The following is a 19,742-nucleotide window of genomic DNA, read 5'->3' on the forward strand; positions in this document are numbered from 1 at the left end:
CGAGAAAGGATCCACTTATTATTCTCTAGATGTGGCAGTACTCCCTGGGTATGTTGCAGAACATCTGGTTTCTCTTTAGGTCACATCCATACCACAGCTTTCCCCAAGGAAGCTTGAGAACTAAGATGCTGGGATTTGTAGCTCTGTACCAGGCATCCCCAAACTGCGGCCCTCCAGATGTTTTGGCCTACAACTTCCATGATCCCTAGCTAGCAGGACCAGTGGTCAGGTATGATGGGAATTGCAGTCCAAAACATCTGGAGGGCTGAAGTTTGGGGATGCCTGCTGTAGACTGTTACAAGTCTTCAGTTCCCAGGGTTATTTGCAAGAGGCCATTACTTTTGATGGGATATAAATGTGCTTTAGGTGTATGGTGTTGGGTGTCACCTTGCACCACAATCCTAGGCATGTTTACTCCAAAATTCCACCCTTGTCGAATGGAGCTGGTTTCAGTGCCATTCTACTCTAGAGTGTCCAAGTGGAATTTACTTCTGACTACGGTACACCTGGGTTAAGATTGGGATGTTAAATCTCTGGACAAAAAATCCTCAAGATGAATGCTGAACACAAAATAGCCTTCTTTCAAACAGGCTCACTACAAAGTATGGTTGCCTTTTGTAAGCTCCAGTTACTCTGTCCCAGCTTCTGCCAGCCTAGCAGTTCAAAAGCACACCAGTGCGAGTAGATAAATAGGTACTGCTGCGGCGGGAAGGTAAACAGTGTTTCCGTGTGCTCTGGCTTCTGTCACAGTATTCCATTGCGCCACAAGTGGTTTAGTCATGCTGGCCACAAGACAAGAAAGCTGACTGTGGACAAATGCCGGCTCCCTCAGCCTGAAGCGAGATGAGCGCTGCACCCCATAGATGCCTTTGACTGGACTTAACCGTCTTGGGGTCCTTTACCTTTAACTTTTACCTAGTGTTTTGATTTAAAACACTTTATGCCATTTTAAAACTTTTTGAAGTTGCTACCTATGAAATCTGTTAAGGAGAATGGAGAATGCCAGAGCTATCTTTGGCAACCCTAATTCTGAGCCATTTTCCTGGGATTCCTGGTATATTCTAAAGGTCTATATATAAAGTATTTGGTGCAGACTAGTTGCAGTTGCTGGTTGTTATTATGGAGCTTTCAGGTTCCGGCCAGCCTAAACATTGGCACCACCCCTGACCAAGAAGTTCCGTGGTGGGCTGTGTGAATCCAGAACTACGGTAGCTCCACAGAAAAAAAAAAGAGTGGCTAGAGGGACAGGGTTGAATCCAGCTCTCTGCCCACCCACACTTGTGGGATATTTGGTTTTAATTTTATTTATATTGGCAAAAGCTTCTGCTGTGGCTTTTAATGGTGGAACTGTGTGCCAGAAAATTAAGAGAGGCGTGGGTAACTATTACATTATTGGGGTGCAGGCCTTTGGGCAGAATCTGATTAAATGTTCCTAGGTCTTTATGGCGTGCTATGGTCCATGGGGTCACGAAGAGTCGGACACGACTAAACGACTAAACAACAACAACAGGCCTTTATGGAGCTACTGTGTTTGCAACAATTTTAAGACACTGTAGTTGTCTTGTTCTGGGTTTTATTAATGTTAACTTGTTTATTTTAAAAAATTCCTTCCAGTGGCACCTTAGAGACCAACTAAGTTTTGTCATTGGTACGAGCTTTTGTGTGCATGCACACTTCTTCAGATTGTTTGTTTGTTCACCATTTTATAATCCATCCTGGGATCTCTACCCGATGAAGTGTAGTTTAGAAATTCACATACATACATACATACATACTCAATTTTTGTTTTTACATTTCCAGCTTACCTAAACTGAGCCCTCAGTACAGCTTACAAATATATTGGGTGTTGGAGTTCTGCAGATGTTTTCAAATATGACTATATTTACCAGAACAGTACCTACAAAATCTTTGGGTTTTGTATGACATTAGAGTTCTCAGCTAAAAAGCTTTGTTCTTCCAAGTACAATTTTCTTCAGCCGGACAACAGTTTCTTTTGACTGTTAAGAACATTTCTGCCCCATTGTGTAAGGATTTGCATCCATGCACAGCTATCCACGCCGTCAGCAGTTTTGTTGTTGGGCCATTTGTAAACTGCTGACTATGTAATGCAATCACTGAGGGACATCTTTGCACGGAATTGCCTTTTATGAGGCGAGGATGAACTCTTATTATGTGCTGCAGAAGGCTGTGACCTTCTGTACAAGGCTGCTTTTTGGATTATGAAGGAGCATAAATATTCAGAGCAATCACTCCTTCTTATAGCTAACTTAGGTGGTTAACTGGCAATCAATTTGGCAGTGAAATGAGGACACCCAAACATAATGTAGTTTAAAGTTAATTCAATGTGCACTGAAATCACATGACTTCCCCTGAATAATTATGGGAACTGCAGTTCCCCATTACAGAGCTACAGACCCCAACATGCTTAACAAACTAGAGTTCTCTGGATTATTTGGGGGGGGGAATGTCCTTTAGATATATCTAAACTGGCTGTTGGGAGCCTCTGAGTTTACAGAATGTTGACCTGGGGTTGGGACCTAAAGAAATGTCAGGCAGACTGCAAGTCTGCTAATGAGTCTGTGACTGAGAGCACTTTTAAGATACAGAATGTTCATGTTCAGCTGAACACAAAACCAGGAAAGAAAAAAGGGGGAATGGAAGGCTAAGGAAGAGAAGGAATTCATCTATTCAAACCCCTGACAGCTTAGAGTAGGCCTATGTATTCTGAACAGGTAGGATTTGCTAGTTGCAAGAAAGATGAAATTTCAGTAAGTGTAGTTTTCATACTATTTTTAAAGGTGTAGGAGCCATGACTTCTCTTTGAGCTGGCTACCTAATCCTCCATTGTTAAGGAGTGGAAATGGTTACAATAAGGCAAGAGACCTTCAGCTTCTGAGGTTATTTTTTTGCATCTCTATGTGCATGTGTTGTTGTGACCTACATAACACACTAAGCCAATATAAGTTGTACCGTATTGTCCTAAACTCATCAGATTTTGATCCCAACATAAAATTTATTCCTAGTTCACGAAATGAGAAAGCAGAACCATTAGTACATTAAATGGTCATTAACCTATTTCCTTGCAGAGGTCATTAACTGAAGGTTTTTAGGGGAAGATAGATAAATTCTGAATCATCTCACATGCCATGTTTCTGGGGCTTTTAATTTTATTTTTTTACTTATGTGAAAAATGCCACTTTGAAAAACAGTGGCCAGATCATGAAACTTTGGGATATTATTGTTAAAATAACACAGAACATGCTAACTGTGTATGAAAATGAAAAATGGGTCTGTAGGTTGACATTTTCATGGAATTACCCATTACAGCAATGAAGCTTGGATGCTGGTAGAGCATGGATAACGGTGGCTGCATCATTTATTTTTTGGGAGGGGATGCAGCCGGCACACCAAAGTTGGGAAAAGGGGCCACTTGGGCATTCAACAGCAACGGTGGATTGAGGAGCGATCCTGGCTGTGAGTGAAGCCATGGATGTTGCAACCACATCCACTACAAGCTGAATACAACCTCCAGTCAGTTCTACCCAGTACTTTTTTCTGGGGGTATGCAGGGATACACATACCCCTAAATATTCTTTGTACTATTGTCCATTTACTGTATTTATTTCCCCCGATTTTCTTGAGTCAAAGTGAGAGTATCCCTAAACATTTTTTTAGGGGGAAAAGCACTGGTTCTACCTACCTATAGTATCTGCATCTTATTTTGATTCGGCTTCAGTTCACTAGCCCTCAAATCAACTGTCCCATTGTTGACTGTAAACACCTGTTTGGTGCATCTGCTGTATCACCTGGATTAAATGGGGGGGGGGGAATAGTTGGATGTCAATTGCATAGTGACAAACCTCCACAGCAACAATTGTTCCTATAATATCCAGAGCAATTTTATGGGTCACTCCACAATCAAGACCTCTCTCCTGGTCAGATCATTGTCCAAATTACAGGCAATGTTGCCATTCCCTCTGACTCAATTTTGCACCCATTCAACTTCATTAATTACAAATCCCGAAATTTGGGACCCATTCCTTGCGTTTACTCCTGTCTGCTTGCCCCTTCTCAAGTTGCCCTCCGCAGTTTTGCTATACATTCTGAGGTTTCCATATCTTCTGAATTTTTATTCCTCCAGCTTGATCTTTTTAGATGCCAGGTTTAACCCTCTAACACATGTGAATCAGTTCCTCTGTTATTATTCTCTAATCCTATTCTCTGCCAGGATGAAACCTTTGTGGGTGAATTAGATAGCAATGTCTCTCTTCTATTGGGAGCAATGTTAAATTACCCCTGGAAAAGGAAAAAAAATAGGGGAAATAATAATGATAGCAATAATAAACATTATTGTTACTATTACTATTCATTATTAACATAATAATGAATGCCATCATTTTACATTATTACACCCCCCCCCAATGAAGTGAAGCAACAACAGACAATCAGGCACCCAGAAGGTCTAGGGCAGTATCATCTGTCATCTTTCCAGCAAATGGGGAATATGACCCACTTTCTGCTTACATTTTATAATCATCATACCCAAGTTGCTTCATTAGAGCAGCAGCCAGCTGTTTGCCAGAGATTTATTCTATACTAAACAAACATTTCCTGTATTGCTTGAGGGCGGGGAGACATGACCAGCTAAGATCCTAATTCTGCAAAGCACAAGACCATGCCTGGGTAGTTGCTGAAAAAGGATCCAGAACAGAAAAGCTGCTGTTAAGCAACAAGATGACTGCTAAAATATTTATCATGATCTTAATTCTGTTTGGTTTGTGTAATAATGCAAAAATGTGGGGAAGGAAGGCACCCTACTGAAATTTTGTTTTGAAAGGGTCTGGGCAGCTGTTTTAGGCAATGGATTTTGGACAATTCTTAGTTCCTATTAGGCTGCAATCCTATACCCATTTACCAGAGTAAGCCCTTTTGAACAAACTGGGGCTTATTTCTGAGTAAACATGCATACACTTGTGCTATGTGTGTTGCCAGGTTCAACTCAGACACCTCCCCTATAACTGTAAGTTCCCTGAAATATTTTGTTCTACATTTGGCAAGTGTTCCCACAAGTGTTAGCATACGTATTAGTACCGTGTTTCTCATATTATAAGACATGTCTTATATTAATTTTTTCCTGAAAAAAACACAGCATGGCTTATTTTCAAGGGATGTCTTATTTTTTAATTAAGTACCGGTACCGGTATCTGTACAGACCACAGACCTGCTCCCACCGGGTCTTCGCGCGCGGCAGGCAGAGGCTGCAGCCGGGTCCTGGGGCTGCGCGCGCGGCAGGCAGAGGCTGCAGCCGGGTCCTGGGGCTGCGCGCTGAGGCTGCAGCCAGGTCCCGGGTGTCCGCGCGCGGTGCGCAAAGGCTACAGCCGGGTTCTGGGGCTGCACGCGCTGCGCACTGAGGCTGCAGCCAGGTCTCGGGGGTTAATGCGGCAGCAGCAACCCTTCTTTGCCACAGACCTTCTTCCACCACCCAGTACGGCTTATTTTCGAGGTATGCCTTATATTTTTCCACCTCAGGAAAATCCTGCCATGCCTTATTTTGTAGGGATGCCTTAAAATATGAGAAACACGGTATTAACAAAGACTTTACTAAAATTCAGTTTTATGTATGTTTACTTGAGTAAGTCCCTCTGTTTCTAATGGGCATTATGGCAAAATAAGTGTGAATAGGTCTTTACAATGAAGGAAGTTTGAAAGGAAGTCTTTTAAAGCATCTTAAGCATTAAATAGGTATAGATGGTCCCTAATAAATGGTTATCATCTGCTCTGACAGCAATAGTCATTTGTTTGGGGGAACAGGAGTCAGGGCTGAGCACCTCTACACTTCCTCTTTTCTCCATCAACTGCGAGAGATTATTGGTGCTGTTACAGCTGGTAACATTTAAGACTGATGAACAAGCAGTGGAGTGGACTGGGACCATATGGGTCTGGGCTCAGTTCTTAAAACTATTGTTTAAGGGCCCAGCAATATTCCTAAAACTGCTGGGGCCAATCCCACTATCTATTCATTTTGCCTGCTTCGTTGGTCTATAGAAGTTGAAACACAAGAAGTGTATACCAAGAAGTGCATACCAACCATCACGATGGCTTAAGATAGGCACCTGACACAAAGTAGACACCCAGAACAGTATTCTGGTTGCACATTGTTTAGGATCTGATTTGTCTTTTATGCTTAGAGGGGACCCATCGACCCATATCTCCCTGGTATGTTCATAACCCTGAATGTGCCGTGGAAACGCAGATGATGGAGGTGGCCTTGCACACTTAACCCTTCATATCACCATATGGAAGCAGGGCTTCACCACTCTCCTAAGCTCAGCAGTAGTGATTCTAATGCTGACTCCTGCTGACTTGAGTGCTCCCTCAACTTGTAGCTTCTTCAACCTCGGCCCTCCAGATGTTTTGAGACTACAATTCCCATCATCCCTGATGGTCCTGCTAGCTAGGGATCATGGGAGTTGTAGGCCCAAAACATCTCGAGGGCCGAGTTTGAGGAAGCCTGGCCTAGATCCTGCAACCCCCAAACCTTGTGAAGGTAGCTTAGCAATTAAGCCGCATGACTTGGGACAGTCTATGGTATAAAAAAACACAGGGTTTGAGTCAGAGTGGGGTGCAGGCCTAAATGAGATGTTGATGCTGTATAACCTGGAAGCCTGAGGTCTACTCTGCTGCTACATCCCTGGGGCTCCCAGCAGCTAAAAGTAGGATTACTACTGTATTTGCCTGGTATGTTAGTCTAGATTATTCTTGTGTATGATAAGCCTGCTGCTCAATAAATTTCACTTTCTTCATTCCTTGTGTTTTGCCTTTGTTTCAGAGATCCTTAATAAAGAGCCCTTTGCCTTTGGCAAAAGAGTGTCTGAGGTATAAAATCCTACAAGTGCCTCTCCTCCTCACAGTAAAAATAAAATAAAAATTATTAAGTAACAATCAGTTTGCTGCCTTTTAACAATCACCTACCTGAGGAGACCACCTCACTCTGCCTAAGGGTAGACCAGCCTGTACTAGTCCTTGTTTTGTCTTCTGTGGAGACTTTAGAGATGTGGTCTTTGTCTAAAACAAATATCTGTTAGTGTGCATGTTCATGTGAAGTAGTTTCATCTCCCAGCCACCAGTGACTGCTTATCCAAGTAGTAAATGTTGTTCGACTTTTTAATGCTGCAGTTATTCCATAAGAAGTGCAACCAGGTCCATTGTGAGATTATAACTGTTCAATTAAACAGCCTTTAAAAGAAGGAAATGATCAGTTTACTCACAGAAATGTGCTGTATAGAAGGCCACCTAGTGATGTGTGTGTAAGTGAGCTCACATACATGTGCTCAAGCAAGCAGTCCTTGGTGTGAGAACAGTGGGGTAAGCACTCACATGTGTGTCTGTTTTCATCTGTAAAATGTTGCAGGGTTTGTAGGATTTATGAAGTCACCAGGTTCTGATCTGGTGGAAAGTCAGGTCTAAAATGCTTGGTAAGGTATATGTGGTGAGTGGGTGCAATGGGACAAACTTGGCACAAGATGGGAAGGAGGAAAGTCTGATGTAAGAAGGGTAGAAAATAAGCAGGAGGATGACTGCTGGTCCACATACCCCTGACGTTCTCTAGGACATGTGAGAATGGCCAAAGAAGCACTTCTCATTTTTAAAAGTGCCTAATCCTCAGAGATGCCAGAAAGTTCTTCTTTGCCTAACAGCTTTGCCCTGCCCTGTATCTCTTCATTCTTCTGAAGTCATACATAAAAAGTACACCTTTCAGGCGCTGCAAATGTGGCATCAGCAGATGACCACAGGATGCCCTCACCTCCCTGAAATTAGAATTGAAAGCTGCATTCTGTTGTTGCCAATATCTGTCTCGAGAGACAATGGAGTGTGCCTCCAGGGGTGAAGCTAAACTGCTGCATTAGCAGCACCAATGTGACCTCCCAGGGTGCAAGCCTGGGCAGTGTGCATGGAGGTCCTGGGCTGCCCAGACAACAACACTCTGCTTCACTGATGTGGCCCAAAGGAAAGCAGAGCAATACATTTGGCACCATCTTGGCTGCAGAAGTTGCTGGAAGGAAACATACAAGGCACTATCCAACCGACTTAGGGACACCACTCCAGCTTTATGTAGCGTTTGTTCCTTAGCCTTTTATTCTCTTGAAGATATCCCGCAAGGCAGTGGTGGTTTAGGATCAGAATTTTCCTTCTCCTAGATGGGTTACCTTCTCTGGTTGACAAGCCTCATCGGCCCTTCACTTCCCTCTACAGCACATGCCTTCTTGACCATTGGACCCACTATTGGCCTTGTCCACTCAATCTAGCAGAGCCTGTCTACGCGGCAGGGGAAGTCCTTAACTCACTGAGAATTTGAAACCCACCAGATATCCTCACCTAGTTTATCTGGCCAGTCGAAGCCATTCTGGGGTGTGTGGCTGCTGTCACATGCTGGCAGCTTCTAGGAGATGTGAGCTGAGTGCAGGGTGGGGACCAAAGGTGGACAAGCTACGCCAAAAGAGCATGATGCATCCCCCACCAGAGGTACTACCCTGCCCCTTACATTCCACACACCCAGTATAGCTAATATGATGTTTGATTTATTTATTAAAATTGTATCCTCCCTTCTACCTAAAGGAGCCCAGCAAGGCAAATAGGTTGCGGTGTGTTCTTGGTTGGTGTGTGTGGTATTCACAGCAGTTTTTATGATCTGCAGACTTGCCCATGGATCCAACAGAGTTGGTAGCCCTGAAGGCGGTGGATTCTCCTAAAGAGATGTACACCTGTATTTTTAAGCAGAGGCCGGATGACCACCTATCAGGGATGCTATTAACACAGCAGATTTCCTACATCTCCTGGCGGGTTGCAATAGATGACCTTTGAGGTTCCTCCCAACTCTTATGACTTGTTGATATGGAGCGACTTGGCCGTCAAATAACTGATCAACCAAGAGCTTGCGGGGGGCGAGAGGGAGCCCGGCTGTGAGAACCGGAACTCGCGTTGGCGCGCAAAAAAATGAAGGAGAACCCGGCGTCTCCAAACTGTAAACGGCGAGCGAGGAAACTTAAAAGCTGCCGGCGGCTCGAGCGAGGGCCCCCCTCCGCTTCCCCGTTTTCATGCATAAGAAGCGATCTACTTTTTCCTCGTGATTGGAACCAGATGCTCCTCACCAGGGAGAGCTTTTATTGCGACGGCCGCGGGGTGGGGGGGTGGGGACGGCCGCGAGTTGCTTCTCACGCTTTTTCGTTCGCCGCAGAGCTGCGCTTCGAAGGCAAGCCAGCGGTGAGCGCCACTCGTGAATCCCCCCTCCCGAGACCCCGTGAAAACCCAGTAAACGGTCTCCTGCCACGAAGCTCGGGGGCTGGAGACCCCTTCCTCCCAGTTCCAGCTTGATCCTGTGAGCCAAGAGCGGAGAATAGTCCTCCCCCCGCCCCAGGGATGAGAGTCTGAGGGAGAGAGGAAGTTGGGAAGCTCGCCGTGGACTCGGGCGATGGCCAGGGCTTCCCGCTCTGGGCCGCCCGCCGCTGCCCCCTCGGCCGTCGTGGGTTAAGGCGGGCTGCGGCAGAAGCCCTCTAGCCCCAGGGAGCCGCTTTCGTTGCCGGCCGCCGGGTTACTGGTTCCCATTAATCTCCCGCACTGGCCCTCGCTGTCTCCACTTCCTGTCTTGGCATATTTCTCTGTCTCGCCCTCCCCTCCCCCCGCGCGTTTCCAGATTCTCCTTTAGAAAAAAAAAAGCGAGGGAGGTTGAAGGGGGGGGGGGAAGAAAAGAGAGAGAGTTGCATCTGGCCAAGCGAAGAGATCAGAACTGGAGGCGATCTCCGGCGAGCTGTAACAGCTGGACTCGACATCTGCACTTCTTCCAGCGCAGGGCAGCAGCCCAGGTAAGGGAGAAGGCGAGAGGGCTCTGGCTGGCGGGGCGGTCGGAGAGGGTCTCTCGTTTCCTACAAACGGGAGAGCCCAGCAGGCGATTGCAGTTGCCATCTGGAAGGCTTTCGGTTTTTCCAGGGGATGGGGAGGGGAGAAGCTTCTTCCGCGGCGCTCCCCTCTGCTCCTCAGGGAAACGGCTGCCTGCGTCTCTGTGGCTGAGAAAGCCTTTGAACCGGGCGACCGTCCGGCAGTTCACTGGGAAGAACAATAGATTCACCTCATCGCAAAGGGAAGAGGAGGGACGCCGGGCAGGCGAGTCCCCCCCCCCCCGGAGATCCATGTTTGGGTCTTTCTTGAATGCGACACGGGGCTCGGGCTTTGCTTGTTTGCTCGTAATGTTCGGGTTGTTTCGGGGTATTTTCCAGCTCTTTGCTTGGAGGGGGTTCAGGGCAACTTCGAGATGAGGTAGGAGGGAGCGTATTCCTTTCTCCCCTTCCCATAAATCGACTTGCACTGCCCGGTTTAGGAGGATAGGTGGCGCTTGCGCACTGTGCTCACCCGTTTCGCCAGCTGTTCCTCACCGATAACACGTCTGGGAAGAAAACTTTTAAAAAGGATTCTTTTGATTCCTGGGATCGTTCTATAAATGTTATTGATATCTGGACCCATCGGCTATTATTTAGTCAGATATAGGAATTAATGAGTACTGACACCCAAACGACATACCATAAAAGACAGCATTATACTGAATTTTACAAACAAATGGCAACACACAGCTCCTTCCTTCCTTCCTTCCCTCCCTCCCGCTTTCCCTCCACCTCCTCCTCAGTCTAGGATGGTTAGCCACAGATTAATAGTTAGAAAATGGACATTTGGATACAAGGGACATTGCCAGCCATGGTGTAACACTGACATACTGAATTTGGCTAACATGTCCTGTTTCCCATCCTTGTTTTGTTCTGGGATTTCTGCTTCGTATTTGATAGATGTGATAAAGTATAATGAAAATCTGCCTTTCCATAGAGTGCTGTGTCTGGACTCTGGAGATAACTTAGTGCTTATGTACTAAGCTGAAAGTAAAGGGGCCTTCTGCTCCCAACTCCAAACCATCTGCATCAGATGGAAACGGAAAGTTCAGCAAGTCTTCCTTATTCTTACCACAAAGTTCCAAACCCTAACTTTTAAGTTCATCTCATACAGAGATGGATGGTGGGAAGCCAGCAGGGCATAGTAGTTTAAAGTGTTGAACTTGCACCTGAGAGGCCAGGGTTCAAATCCCCAGCCATGAAGCTCTCTGGTGACCTTGGGGCAGTCAGTACCTAACAGGGCTACTGTGAGAAAAACATGGGGAGGCGGAAAACCATGGATGGCGCCTTGAGCTCCTTGAAGGAAAGGTGAATAATATTAGCAGAGGCCACAACTAATTCCTCTTCCTGTTCTTTAATTCATGCAGCTATAACATGAGCTGGGATGCAGTCCTTCTATGCATGCTTACTTGAAAGCAAGTTCTACTGAACGCAGTGAACTGTACTTCTGACTGGTATCTCTTGGGGAAGCAGCCTCTTGGACCTGGAAAAGTTGTATGTGTAGAGTGGATTAGGGGTGGGTGGGTTGGGAACAATTTTTTGTTCCTGCTATAGATATGGCAAAAGATTGCTGATGGAATTTTTATAGCAGTTCACTTGGTGGTGTGAGTGGGAAATCAGATGTCCGGCAGAGGCGAGGCAACCTGCTCCGGTAACTGGAGCTTGTCCCAGGGGGCATGGTGCCCATCCCAGGGGGTGCGTGATGTGCCCTGGGGGTGCCACCGATAGGGGGGTCGGCATTTTGCCACCCCCCTTTGGAATGGCACCTGGGGCGGACCACCTCCTGCCCCTCCTTGGAATGCCCCTGATGTCCTGATCTGAGCCTGGGCTGTAACTAAGTGCTTGTCTTGCTTAGTCAAGGGAGCAATGAGGTCACACACAAGCCAGAAGAATAACTTTCAGCTGTTACAAATCCTTTTGTATTCTATCACTGAAATGCACTTTTAGGTACAATGTTTCAGTATATCGGCTCATGTCCTGGATATAATGATGACAGTAACTATATTTGAATGAACTCAGCACATACTTAACTATACATATATATATATTCTTCATTCTGCCTACGTCATAATGATCTCCCCCATAAGAGCAACTCTTTCCTTAGTGGAAGAAAATAATAATTGTTAGGTGAAATAGTACCAGATTTTCCCTGGGATCCTAAGGCTACTTTGAGTGTTCAGGTCTTGAACTTGCCTAGTGAGGTACTTGTCTCCCCAGTGGCGGAGCTTCACGTTACGGCACCGGGAGTGGAGTGGAGAGCAGGCTGGTGTGGGGCTGGTGCGCGTCCTGGGGGTATGGCACACGTCCTGGGGAATTACGGTGGAATTTCCAAAAGAAAGCAATTGTAAAAATTAAAATTAAAATAAAAAATAATACGTTGCATTACTGAAATAAATGCACTTTTCGACGATATTCTATTTTCCGAGTTTCACCTGTATAGGGACTAACTGTCAGGATGGAGAATTGGGGTTTGGACTATGTGAGTAGAGTTAGCTAGGCCAGGTAAGGGCAACCTGGTTTGATTCTAAACTTCTCCTGGGTTAATAACAGGAGATTTTTATCTATTGAGCACACCCATAAAATCGGTCATGCTACCCAGCACCCGTTTTCAGTGCAGCTGTCTGTCACACTTTCTCTCAAAGCAGAGGTGGGAAATGTATGGCCATCTAGGTGCTGTTGGATTCTAGCTCCCATCAGCCCCAGCCGACATGGGCAATGGTCAGGGATGATGGGAGTTGTGTCCTAGCAACACCCTGGAAGGCTGCAGGTTAGCTACCCCTTCCTTAAACAAATAGCCACGTAGGAAACAGCTTTATATCAAATCAAACCATTTGCCCATCTAGCTCAGTATTGTCTACATTGACTGGGAACAGCTCTCGAATGTATCGAGCAGAAGTTGTTTCCAGACTTACCTGGAGATGTCAAGGACTGAACCTAGTAGTAGAGCATGTGCTCTGCTACTGAGCTATAGCCCTCCATAGATACAGGAAAAATATTACCACTTCTTTTTCCTTGCTAGGATGAATTAACATTTTAAAAACAAGCTAAACTGGATCAAGGCCAAATATCTGCAAAATGTGGAGTGTTGTGTCAATCTGCCTACCGGTAGATGTCTCTGAGTTTTCTAGCCTGGTTGTATGAAGGAATGAATAAATCCAATAATACTAATAGCCAGCATCTGATATTTAATTCAGTTTAATTCAGAACAAAAGTGTGATAATCTATATCCTTCCCAGATTTCATAATTTTTATTTATTTCCCTATTGTTATTTAATGCTGTAGGTTTTTAACACTCGATTGGGAGCTGCCCAGAGTGGTTGGGGAAACTCAGCCAGGTGGGCGGGGTATAAACAAACAAACAAACTATTATTATTATTATTATTATTATTATTATTATTATTTTAACCAATGACTAATCCTCTTTTTGTTACATCTCTCCCACCCTGCCCAACATTCCACGAATAACATACCTTGTGGATGGCCTCAAATTCTTACAGCATATTTACTCATCGGTAGGGTAGCTACCGGTAGGTGCATAAGAGAACTGTGCTTCTGCACCTGTGCTAGTTGTGTAGGAGACCTGTGCAAAATTCCCTCTTCTACACAACTAGTAAAGTTGGTGGAGCCCTGTCCTCATTTGCACTTGGCCACCCTGCTAAGAAATGCATCCCATTGTAGTACAGTACAAGGGGATTACTCCCACTTAAGTGAGTTTAGGGAGTGCACTGTTAATGTCCCTCCTACTAAAGCAAATCAGCACTGTGTGTGGTTTTGTGGTGAAGCCGTTCCCACTGCAGAGCAGCTCAGCTATTAAGCAAAACAAGAGCACAGTGGCTTGAGCACAGCATCCTGCTATAATTGTGTTTCTCTGGATCAGGACCAGTAACTAAAAGTGAAGTGATGGGCATACATATAACCTAACAACAACAACAACAACAACTTACCCTTAAAGTGAAAGCTAAGATATGTGATAGACTAAAGTGCCTACTTAGGTCAAAGTTATAAATAGTAGGTTTTGCCATATCAAGCTAGGGTTTGTTAGTTATTATCATATGTAGTTGTAAAAGGGCATATTTATCTCAGCTGTGTCAATTAACCTGATTTACTCTCTGATTACGGTAACAGGAATGACTAATGGAACAGGAAATGCCATCTGTCTTAACTTGCCTATATTGTCTTGCCTTCTGAGAGTCCTGTTAGCTCCCCTTTCATTTGTGTACACATGATTTAGCATATACAGAGGCACTGATTTCTGAGAAGGAAGGGATTTTTTTATTGGGTCAACTCGGGTTGAGAAACTATGCACTTTTTGAACTAATGAAATACTTCATCTCTATGTGCACTCCATATCTTCCCACAAAGTATCCAGGGAACTGTAATTTACCCCTCACAAGGATACAGTTCCCAATACCCTTAATAAACTACAGACCTGGCAATCTTGGGTGGAGGTGCTTTAAAGGTATTACTAGGCTGTGGAAGTAATTCTGTCTTCAGAACTGAAGCAACACCTCCAGTTAATTGGGAGGGAGGGGATGGAAAGAGGCTCAGCTATGATGGATCCTGGCTGCCTTCTCAACCTTTGCAGTAGCACCTTCTGCCTTGCTTATGCTCTGGTATTGGCCAGAGCCTCAGTGTGCCTGCACTATCTCGCCCCCCTGTCCCCATCACCCACCTCATCATGGTGCAGGCATCTCAGTGTGCTTGTGCCATTCCATTCCTTCTTCCGGTAACCCACCAGGGCGCAGGCGTCTTGACACTGGTGATGTGGACCAGCAGGCACAGGATCTGCTGCCCTGTGGATCCTGACACCCAAAGCAGCTGCCTCACCTGACCTCATTGGCGGGATGGTCCTGGTGTAACTCAAAAGCTTGTATACTTTTAAAGAAATCATGTACAGTATACAACTCCATACAGGAACCGCTGAGTTGTTAAACTATAGGTAGGGTGAAATTAGTATTCTGTGGGTCAAGCAGTGACAACATGCCCGTTTCCCTTCACACTGCTTTCCACTTCCTTCTGGATGCTTAGTGGAAGTTTTGGGGGAAAGTTCATTCTGGTTCTTCTCAATCATTACTTTTGAATCAATGTGACCATAAGTGACAACCATTATCTGGAATTAGAGGACCAATATCAATGCGACTTCAGCACCATCCCTATGTGAATCGTGCACAAAAAAAATATTCTATAACACGGAAAGCTGAATTGCTAGAAGCAAACTAATGTCACAACCAGACTGTGTGTTACAGCTGAAATTGGGTCTCCTTGCTTTTCTTTGGCAACATTGGACCAAGTGGGTTTTGTCTGACCCATTAAGGCAGCAAGCACAAATTATTCATACTTTTTGTTGTTGTTGTTGTAAAATTGCCTCTTTCTTTGCTTGGTATAATAATGGGTAATGATAGAGTTAAACATTGTTTCCATTTATTATGGGTTGGAGTTTAGATTTCACCCTTTAGTTTGCGGTAGTGTGCTAACATGTTCCTCAGTGAGCAATCTCTTGTTCTGGGCCTACGAAATGAGTAACCCTGTTAGGAAGAACTTAACAGGTTGCCTTTGTGTTGGCAATTTGGCTATGGAAAAGTTCAGGAAAATTAAATCCAAATATTTGCATTCTCCCCTTTGCCTCAGTTGCTCATCTTGTAAACACTCACTGGAATGTTAAATGTCAGTACTGTAAAGGTATTTGTTTCTTTTTTTAAAAAAAAAATTGAAGATTTTTTTTAAAACAATACAAATTACCAATAACATAGCCAATTACAATTTCCCCCCTTTCCCCCTCCCACCCCTCCCTCTCCCACCCTCACCCACCCTCTAAGAACTTCCCTCAGCTCCCCACTCTGATTGGTTTGTACATATTGTTTTCTGCATGTTTTAAAAGTCTACATATCATTACCTTATCTATCATATGTTCTACAAATAAATTGTGGATGTTCATTCAAAACCTGCCAAGGAGTCCAAATCCTTTTGTTGTCTTTTTAAATAGTTTGTAAAAAGTTCCCATTCTTTTTTGAAGTCATGGTTGTCCTTCTCACATAGTTTGTATGTCATCTTTGCCAACTCCGCATAACTCATCAGTTTTTCTTGGGATTTCCTCATTCTTCCATCTTTGTGCTAACAAGACTCTTGCCACTGTTGTAGCATACATCAAAAAGTTAATTTCCTTGGCAGGTCTTGTCCTAGAATCCCTAACAAAAATGCTTCTGGTTTTTTTTATTTTACAAATGTCATTTTAAACAGATTTTTCAATTCATTATATATCATCTCCCAGAATTTTTAAAACTTCTCTGCATTCCCACCACTTATGATATAAAGTAAAAGGTCTTTGCTTCAAAGGAGCCTCTCAGACCTTGGGAGGAATGTTTGAATTTTTCACTACAGTACTCTGCTATCTACTGAGAATATGAAGTGTCATTTCATTCAGTACAGTTTACTTCAAAGTAAGCATTCATAGGATTGGGCTGCAAGATGCCTTTTCATGCAGCAATATATTTTAAAATGATAGTTGCTGTGGAAGGTCACAAGCATAGATAAACAAGGCCAAAATGGAATTAGGAGTGAGGCAAGAGCTGTTTCTAACCAGTTTTTTACAGCAGGAAGTTTCACCATTGTTACTTTCTCTGTTTCAATTGTTGCTTCTCTGGGAGAACAAATAGTTTCTTAAGAAGGAATAGAAAGTTCTGGTCGGCATGATTCTTTGCTTTCAATTGTTTCAAAAGTGAACTGAAATGATAGTAATAATAGCAGCAATGTCACATGTTTTTTCCACATTCATGCAATAAACTTGGATAACAATGTAGATTCTGCAATTGTCCTTCAAGGGCTGTTCTGGTGAAACATCACAAATGGGTTCTGGAGCATTTGCTATTGTGTCGTCTCTTTCTAGTGTGGGACTGCAGCTTGCTGCTGGATTTTCATTTCTTTGCTAAATTGTACAAGAGTTGTGGATGCCTGGGGAAAATGCAGGGTTATGGTATTTCCTGTGCTCCTTTTTCTAGGAGTATTATCAAAACTTTCTCCATTAGTGCTGAGAGGGGCAATGCATAGTGTGTGCTGGATTAGCCACGAATCGCTGATTCCTCCTTTAGCCAAGGCAATGTTGGAAAGAGTGAAGCCATAGCTGCCAAGTTTTCCCCTTTCTCGCGAGGAAGCCTATTGAGCATAAGGGAATTTCCCTTAAAAAAAAGAGAGAACTTGGCAGCTATGAGTGAAGCCTGTGTGCAGATCATATGGTGAACGACATGTGATTTGTTTGCTGCATATACATGGTTCCCAGTTGCATATAGAGACAGCTAAATCCTTGTATGCCGGACATAATTTACATGTGTTACTTGGAAGCCCTTTCCATGTGGGAAATGTAGAACCCGTGGGCCTGAGTTTGCTGAATAAATCCAAAAAGTGCAAAGTTGATCTCATAGCTGCAGATCATCCTTACAGAGAGTCTTTGTCCACTCCTGTACCATAGAGTCAATCTGGTGTCATCAGGATGCTGTCGGACTATGACTCCCATCATCCCTTACTTTGGGGAATGCCAGTTGAGGCTGATGGGAGTTGGAGCCCAACAGCCTCTGGAAGGTGCTAGGCTGGCTACCCTTAATACTAAGATCCTAGGAATATCAGGCAAGCAAGTAACTTTGCTTCTCAAAGTTAAAGGTTAGCATCACAAGCCATTCTTCAGGTGTTCTAAACTCAGTTTGATAGCTGTAGGGTAAATTGCCAATTGGAAATCAAGTGTTGTTATTGCTGTTATTGTTATTATCATTATTAATTGGAAATTGAGTGTTAAATCCTATTCCGCAGAAGAGATGAAGTAATAAATCCAATAATTATTTGCCAGTAAGTTTCCACACTGCTAACTGACTTCCAGAATTAGAAGGAGTTAGGTAGCAAGAAATGACTGGGTGGAGAATAGGAAAGTGAAATTAAGACAGTCTCCAAAATTAAATGATACGAGGTTTTCAGAAATCTGATAGTAGGCCATATCCAACACAGCAAGTCCAGAAGCAGCATAGAGGAGATCAGTGCTATATTTGTAATGGTGAGGGGAAAGAAAAATGACATCATATCCAAAAGAGATCCCCAGAGAGACTTCTTTTAAAGATGACTTCCTTATGTACTGAACTAAGCTCATTGCATCTCTGCACGTTTTACTGAGTCTGGCAGGGGCTAAAAATCAGAATAATGGAACAGTGCAAAAGAAAACACAGAGAAATGTTTATACCAGAAATCATATTTCTGAAGTCAATAATAGTATCAGAATTAATGAGAGTAATGCTAAAATAGATACAATATTGGCTAAGTAGTTGGAGGAGCTGTCAGAGAGGGAAAAGGGGACCATGGCATTATATATGTCTTGAATGCAGACAGAGGGTAGGCATAACCTGCTACAGATGTGTGCCTGTTTAAGTAATAGTATCTGTAGTAGGTATGTGTCTACCATGCTGCAACATTTTGTGGCAGATCTCACGTGTAGCTATCTAAATGTGATTTTTCAGCCTTCCGTTGGTATGTCCAAAATGCAGTGCAATGCCAGGTTTCTATTTTCAGAAATGCACCTGAGCTTACCAGCATTTACACACAAATATACCACTTTAAAGCCACCCCTCCAAGCAAAGAATCCTAGGAACAGTAGTTAAGGATGCCAGGGATTGTAGTCTTTTGAGAGGGCAACTACTGTTCTGAGGATTCTTGGGGAGGACTCCATGTCCTTCAAATGTGCTTCAAATGTATAGTGTGTACACAGCTTTAGATGGGATAGGGTAGGGGAGAGATAATACGTTTGCTTTGATACTCATTGCTGGACAGACTGATATATTCAGTGTTTGATATTCCCCCGGCACCAGGCACATTGTGCAACTAGCGCAGGTCCAGTTGTGACCATGTGGATGCCAAGCTGGCAACTGACATCTCCAGCTGTTTGGCCCCTCCAGCTTCCTTAAACAGGTAAGCAGAAGAGCTTATTTATTGCATTTCTATCCGACCTTTTCCTCCAATGAGTACATGGTTCACCCCCTCCTCAATTAATCCCTAAAACAACCCTGTGAGTTGGTTAAGGGGCTATGACTGGCCCAAGGTCACCCAGTGAGCTTCATGACTGAGGATACGAACCCTGAACTCCCAGGTCTTATAGACTGACACTCTAACCACTACACCAGACTGGCTTCCTAGAGTACTTCTGCTAAGGGGCAGCTATATAAATTAAGTAGGTAAATGAATATGGGGACAACAAAATGACACTCAGAGAAGGATCTGAAATATTTTCCTTGATGCTTGAATTTGTTTTAATCTGGATTGGCTGGTTTGCTGTTTTAATGTGTTGTAAATATAATGTGTTTAAAATATAAAGCAGTATAGAAATGAAATTAACAATAAATCTCACTGAGGGGTGGGAATGGCGCATACTGTAGACATTCTGTTGCGGTGACCGTAACGTAGATTTAAGGTGCTATTTGGTGATTAGCTTATATATATATATATATATATATATATATATATATATATATATATAAAGTTTCTAATGCTGGATGTGTGAGTTTCAGGATTTCTTTCTGTGTGAGTAGTAGAGGTGGTTGGTGGGTTCATTTTAAATCATGCCAGATTTATAAGCATTTTCTGCTATTCTTTGGCAGATTCCCTGCATCTGATGTGCAGCACTGTCTAGCCTGATACTCGCTTTCCAGCTAATGCTCTGCATTCTTCTACCAATATGGAAACATTCTATATACAGAGCCATGTTTGGCTGAACTTGTAAATAAGTTGGGAGGTAGGTGGCGGAACTACAGAGAGATGTGTGAGGATATACTTTCATGGTTA

General features: G+C 43.8%; 1 protein-coding gene across 2 annotated transcripts in view; it reads left to right on the top strand.

The window, feature by feature from the left end:
* Positions 1-9,350: 9,350 nt before the first annotated feature.
* The window catches only part of DENND2B (DENN domain containing 2B), a 139,438-nt gene continuing 129,046 nt past the window's right edge, over positions 9,351-19,742 (top strand). The window contains exon 1 of one of the 2 annotated variants that reach the window (XM_035119670.2): positions 9,351-9,860. The gene's annotated coding sequence lies outside the window, so the exon portion shown is untranslated. The remainder of the gene's footprint in view (positions 9,861-19,742) is intronic. The other variant, XM_035119635.2, reaches the window with a different exon arrangement.

Source organism: Zootoca vivipara, chromosome 1, assembly GCF_963506605.1.
Source record: "Zootoca vivipara chromosome 1, rZooViv1.1, whole genome shotgun sequence".
NCBI classification, from domain to species: domain Eukaryota; kingdom Metazoa; phylum Chordata; class Lepidosauria; order Squamata; family Lacertidae; genus Zootoca; species Zootoca vivipara.